Genomic DNA, 7,222 nt, shown 5'->3' with positions numbered 1-7,222 from the left:
GCCCGCCCGTCCAACATCACTACTCTGGATGGTTCTGACTTAGAATATGTGGACAACTACAAATACCTAGGTTTCTGTTTAGATTGTAAACTCTCCTTCCAGACTCACATTAAGCATCTCCAATCCACAATTAAATCTAGAATCGGTTTCCTATTTCGCAACAAAACATCCTTCACTCATGCTGCCAAACATACCCTCGTAAAACTGACTATCCTACCGATCCTTGACTTCGGCGATGTCATTTACAAAATAGCCTCCAACACTCTTCTCAGCAAATTAGATGCAGTCTATCACAGTGCCATATGTTTTGTCACCAAAGCCCAATATACTACCTACCACTGTGACCTGTATGCTCTCGTTGGCTGGCCCTCGCTTCATATTCGTCGCAAAACCCACTGGCTTCAGGTCATCTATAGGTCTTTGCTAGGTAAATCCCCGCCTTATCTCAGCTCACTGGTCACCATAGCAGCACCCACCCATAGCACGCGCTCCAGCAGGTATATTTCACTAGTCACCCCCAAAGCCAATTCTTACTTTGGCCGACTTTCCTTCCAGTTCCCTGCTGCCAATGACTGGAACAAATTGAAAAAAAATCACTGAAGCTGAAGACTCATATCTCCCTTTCTAACTTTAAGCACCAGCTGTCCAAGCAGCTCACAGATCACTGCACCTGTACATAGCCCATCTGTAAATAGCCCATCCAACTACCTCATCCCCATACTGTTATTTTATTTTTCTCCTTTGCACCCCAGTATCCCTACTTGCACATTCATCTTCTGCACATCTATCACTCCAGTGTTTAATTGTTAAATTGTAATTATTTCGCTACTATGGACGATTTTTTGCCTTCCCTTATCTTACCTCATTTACACACACTGTATATAGACTTTTTTTACTGTTATTGACTGTATGTTTGTTTATTCCATGTGTAACTCTGTGTTGTTTTTTGTCGCGCTTCTTTACTTTATCTTAGCCAGGTCACGGTTGTAAATGAGAACTTGTTCTCAACTGGCCTACCTGCTTAAATAAAGGTGACAACAAACAAACATTTTTTTTAAAGAGTGCTGTACCAATTTAACTGAAATGTGGTAGTAGTTTCCTATCAAGTTAATGTGTATAAGGGACAGATCAGAGTGGCAGCAAGTGTTTTGCCAAGCCATTTTAGTCTGTTTTTCCCTGTAATCACAGCCAGTTTGGAAGCCTTTGTGTTAGGCCTAGAAGTGCAAGTGATATAAAATACCAAATATTCATAAATATGCTGTAATATACAAATACCTAGCAGCCAACCTCCTCGCATCAATCCCATGTAACTAGAGTAAAATACCAATACTGCAATAACAGTAGCAATTACTTAGTGTAGTAGGCTAATTTTACAGTATTGTTCTGTATTGTTGCTATGCTATTACAGTAAATTAGAGAAAGTTAGTGGTAAGTTACTGTGAATATTACCATATCATACTTTGCACTAGTCAGAGACGGTCAAAAATACATCAAAAGGTATCTTTTCACAAATACAAAATACTTTGAAGACCAATGTATCCTTCAATACAAAAACATTCTCAGTAACGGTTACAGAAACTTTTTACTTGCTATGACTCTGGAGAGTGTCCGCTAAATGACCAAAATTTAAATGTAAAAATGATAAACAAGAACATATCACAGTCATAGCAAGTAAACATTGTTTTACCAATACTTAGAAGGTTAAAGTTAAGTGGGCTATTTGCAAGTTTATTTTTGTGTTAGAAAACACAAAATACATATATTCAAAAAAACTGTTACAAAATAGATGAATTGTACGTCAGGCCAGTGAAATACAAATGACAAAATAGGTATTGACATACCTATATCAAATGCTTTTAACAGAAATAGTGCACGTAGTTGGCACTAGTTACCTACACTGTAAATCTACAACAGTTTATTAACCACTGTGCTTCCACTAATGCACTGTGAATTCTAGAAATACAACATGTTGGTGTAGTCAGGTGTTACAGTAATATATGGCTTAAATTTGTGTGTCAGTAAAGGTCCTGTAAATCTACAGTAATTTACTGGCTTCTGTGCTGCCATTATTTTACTGTACATTTGCAGATACCTACTGGCTACTGTACTGCCAGTAATTTACTGTAAAAATTATAGCAAATGTTTTACAGTGTGCTTTTGGTCTGTTTGTCTGTGCCTAAGCATGTCATGGCTCAGTCAGCTCATAAAGGGTTGGGTAAGGTAGGGGGAAAGGTTAAGGGCTTCGTCCCCTGCAAAACCACCCGCACATTAATCATCTATGAAGTTGGAGAGTGTGCTTGCAAACAGACAATGAACACTCACAAGCACATTAGACTTAACCAAGTAATGTGACCAAACCATAGACTGCAGTCATTTAAGGTTGATATTAATGCATGGTCTGTTGTACATATTTTTAGAAGGGCTAGGCCCCTTAATTGTTTAAATTTGTCCTGGGCCCCCTATTGGCTAACACCTGCCCTGGCAAGTGGCAACACATTGCCATGAGTGATTGTGCTCTAAATTTCAGCAATTGTTACTTGTCAGGCAAGTCATTCAAGCAAATCAGAGGTGTCAAACATTCGTGCCATTGTTTGGTGCTTGCAAAACAATGGGTTTATAAAGTAGTAGTATAGTAGGAACAGTAGTACAGTAGTATTACATGCTTTGTTGTTGGTATTTTTGATAGGATGATCATAGGATTATAACCCTTGGGATAGATTATTTAAGACAGATTTTGGCTTGATGGATGTTCATGTATGATACTGTCACGTTCTGACCATAGTTCTTTTGTGTTTTCTTTGTTTTAGTGTTGGTCAGGACGTGAGCCGGGTGGGCATTCTATGTTGTGTGTCTAGTTTGTCCGTTTCTATGTATGACCTGATATGGTTCTCTTTTAAAAAAAAAATGTTTTACCCCATTTTCTCCCGAATTTTCTTGGTATCCAATCGCTAGTAATTACTACCTTGTCTCATCGCTACAACTCCCGTACGGGCTCGGGAGAGACGAAGGTCGAAAGCCATGCGTCCTCCGAAGCACAACCCAACCAGCCGTACTGCTTCTTAACACAGCGCGCCTCCAACCCGGAAGCCAGCCGCACCAATGTGTCGGAGGAAACACCGTGTACCTGGCCCCCTTGGTTGGCGCGCACTGCGCCCGGCCCGCCACAGGAGTCGCTGGAGCGCGATGAGACAAGGATATCAGTACCGGCCAAACCCTCCCTACCCCGGACGACGCTATGCCAATTGCTGCGACAGAGCCTGGGCGCGAACCCAGAGACTCTGGTGGCGCAGTTAGCACTGCGATGCAGTGCCCTAGACCACTGCGCCACCCGGGAGGCACTTGATATGGTTCTCAATCAGAGGCAGGTGTTAATCATTGTCTCTGATTGGGAACCATATTTAGGTAGCTTGTTTTGTGTTGGGGTTTGTGGGTGGTTGTCTTCTGTCTTTGTGTTCCCTGCACCAGATAGGACTGTTTCGGTTTTGCCACGTTTGTTATTTTGTATTTTGTGTAGTGTTCACGTTTTTCGTCTTTTATTAAACATGTTGAACACGAATTACGCTGCGTCTTGGTCCGATCCCTGCTACACCTCTTCGAGGCTGCCGTTACAGATACATGTGAATGTACAGAATGTGTGCTTTCATATCCATCTGTGTTCCCGTCTACTTTCTCTACCACTGTTTGAATACAACAGAGCACAATCAGACCTGGCGCCAGGATAGAGTGACTAAGGGGGCAGTTGAAATTGACGAGGGGGCACAATTTTTGTTGCCTTCTTGCTTTGGAATTATATTGAATTCTGCTTATTTCACGCTATACCACAATAAACATAAAGTTCAAATGTGGAGACTCCGAGATCATTGAGTGTCACACCCTGGCCTTAGTTATCTTTGTTTCCTTTATTATGTTTGTTAGGTCAGGGTGTGACATGGGGAAGGTTTGTGTTTGGGTGGTTATATGGTTAAGGGGTTGTTGGGTTTTGTGTTTGTGGTTTTGTGTTGAGTGAGTATGTCTAGGTATGTCTATGGTTTAGTGAGGGTTTCTAGGTATGTCTATGGTTGCCTGAGTGGTTTCTCAATCAGAGACAGGTGTCTTTCATTTGTCTCTGATTGGGAGCCATATTTTAGGCGGCCATAGGCATCATGTGTTTGTTGGGTCATTGACTTAGTCATTGTCTTAGTCTGTGTCTAGGTCTGTGTCAAGTTTGCATGTTTTGCATTTAGTCGGTTTTGGTTTCACGGTCTTCTATTTGTTGTTTTGCTTCGTTTGGTCATCTCCTTAATAAAGAGAAGATGCATTTTTTACACGCTGCGCCTTGGTCTTCTCTCTCTCCCATGGACGATCGTGACAGAATGACCCAACCATTCAGGACCAAGCAGTGTGAAAGGAGGGAACCAGAGCCCGTTGTGCAGATACTGGAGGTGAGCAATGGGAAGGATACAGAGACTGTTAAGGAGTTATTGAGGAGTTTGGAGGAGAGTGAAAAGAGGGACCTGCAGTGTTGGTGCGTGAGGCACGACATCCACCCGACAGAGCGTGTGCGGGAGGTGATGTTACCTGAGTCAGTTCTCCATGCTCGTCCTGAGTTGCGTGCTAACCGTCTGGGAATGACAGTCCCACGAACCAGGCCTCCTGTGTGCATTCCTAGTTCTACACCTCCTGTAACACCTTCCCGTCCCAGCCCGGTACCACCAGTTCCGGCACCACGCCCCAGGATTCCAGGGTGTCTCCAGAGCCCTGTTCGCATTGTTGCTTCTCCCCGCACTCGCCCTGAGATGCGTGTCCTCATCCCGGTACCACCTGTGCCGGTACCACGCACTAGGCCTATAGTGCGCTTTGAGAGCCCAGTGTGTCCTGTTGCTGCTCCCCGCACTAGCCCTGAGATGTGTGGCCCCAGCCCGGTACCACCAGTTCCGGCACCACGCACTAGGCCTAATGTGCGTATCCAGGGTCCAGTATGCCCTGTTCCTTCTCCCCGCACTAGCCTTCAGGTGCGTGTCCCTAGCCCGGTACCACCAGTTCCGGCACCACGCACCAGGCCTATAGTGCGTCTCAGCCGGCCAGAGCTGCCAGTCTGCCCCGAGTCGTCAGAGCTGCCAGTCTGCCCCGAGCCGTCAGAGCTGCCAGTCTGCCCCGAGCTGCCAGTCTGCCCCGAGCCGTCAGAGCTGCCAGTCTGCCCCGAGCCGTCAGAGCTGCCAGTCTGCCCCGAGCCGTCAGAGCTGCCAGTCTGCCCCGAGCCGTCAGAGCTGCCAGTCTGCCCCGAGCCGTCAGAGCTGCCAGTCTGCCCCGAGCCGTCAGAGCTGCCAGTCTGCCCCGAGCCGTCAGAGCTGCCAGTCTGCCCCGAGTCGTCAGAGCTGCCAGTCTACCCAGCGCCATCTGAGCCATCCGTTAGCCCAGCGCCATCTGAGCCATCCGTCTACCCAGCGCCATCTGAGCCATCCGTCTGCCACGAGCCATTAGAGTCGCCCGCCAGCCATGATCAGCCAGAGTCGCCCGCCAGCCATGATCAGCCAGAGTCGCCCGCCAGCCATGATCGGCTGAATCCGCCATTCAGCCAGGATCTACCAGAGACACCGAAGCGGAGATCGACTATGGTGGAGTGGGGGCCACGTCCTGCACCCGAGCCGCCGCCATATTAAGGCCTACCCCGGATCCTCCCCTAGACTTTGTGTTGGTGCGCCCGGTGTTCGCACCTTAAGGGGGGGGTTATGTCACACCCTGGCCTTAGTTATCTTTGTTTCCTTTATTATGTTTGTTAGGTCAGGGAGTGACATGGGGAAGGTTTGTGTTTGGGTGGTTATATGGTTAAGGGGTTGTTGGGTTTTGTGTTTGTGGTTTTGTGTTGAGTGAGTATGTCTAGGTATGTCTATGGTTTAGTGAGGGTTTCTAGGTATGTCTATGGTTGCCTGAGTGGTTTCTCAATCAGAGACAGGTGTCTTTCATTTGTCTCTGATTGGGAGCCATATTTTAGGCGGCCATAGGCATCATGTGTTTGTTGGGTCATTGACTTAGTCATTGTCTTAGTCTGTGTCTAGGTCTGTGTCAAGTTTGCATGTTTTGCATTTAGTCGGTTTTGGTTTCACAGTCTTCGATTTGTTGTTTTGCTTCGTTTGGTCATCTCCTTAATAAAGAGAAGATGCATTTTTTACACGCTGCGCCTTGGTCTTCTCTCTCTCCCATGGACGATCGTGACATTGAGCCCTTTTGCAGTGACAGGTTGGTGTGAAGTCCTTAGCCTATCTCCGCTGCGCTGTATCAGCACAATGAACAGCGTAAGGCCATTTTGGTAATGAATATAGGCTATGAGATAGACAGGGTAATTCACCTATTACAAACAGCCTATGGGAATATAGGCATGCACACAGCTGTCTTACCAAAATAATGCAAACTAAATGTTGAAAGTAGTAGTCTAGTTATTTGTGCATGCAAACAAAAATACTGAATAGCACTTTGGCTTACAATACCAACACAACTGCAAATGCGAACAAACGAACGAATACGAACAGAACAAAAACAGTGTTGTCTCGTAGTAGGCCAGGTAAACAAAATATCAGATCCATAAAGTCATGACACAATCTATATTTAGGCTAATGACGTAAACAAATTCAGGTAATAAAAGACGAATGGTTTAATCTTTTTCACGTCTAGAAAGTCGGCTCTCTGGGCCTCTACCAGTTGGCTGCTGCGTTCACTGAATCGTTCTGACATTTCACCAATGACAGGATCCAACGTGCTGAAGAACAGTCTTTTAGACTCAGTTTTTACTCCTCTGTCTGTGTTGGTCTACTGTACTGTCCACCACGTATTGCTGGATATTACACTTACATAATGTTGTCATTTGCTTGGAGCTGGTTGTGCGTCAGTACCACAGGCACTGCACTATGCCCAAATGGCTTTGAACTCGATGTTACACCTCAGCTTCTCGATGCACTCCAACGCACTGTGGACCACTTTGACTCTAGTGTAAAAATCTGTTGCTTTTGCCTGAAGTCATTTGCTTGGAGGATCGAGAAGACTGGGGATTCTGTGCACCATGGGGGCTGTAAACCTAAATTCGGGGTCTGTCACCGCCTTCAACAGCCCTGTAGCCTCTAATCTTACTTATGTGTTGTAATATGATGATGTCAGAGGAACTTCTGACATCATCACATCACAAAACTTTTAACACCCATTGACACAGTAGCCAGGTGTCCGGTCCACCTTTGATCCAGGAGCCTTTTTA

This window comes from Salvelinus fontinalis, chromosome 2, assembly GCF_029448725.1.
Source record: "Salvelinus fontinalis isolate EN_2023a chromosome 2, ASM2944872v1, whole genome shotgun sequence".
Lineage (NCBI taxonomy): Eukaryota > Metazoa > Chordata > Actinopteri > Salmoniformes > Salmonidae > Salvelinus > Salvelinus fontinalis.
The sequence above is the reverse complement of the archived record's forward strand: the minus strand, read 5'-3'. Positions refer to the sequence as shown.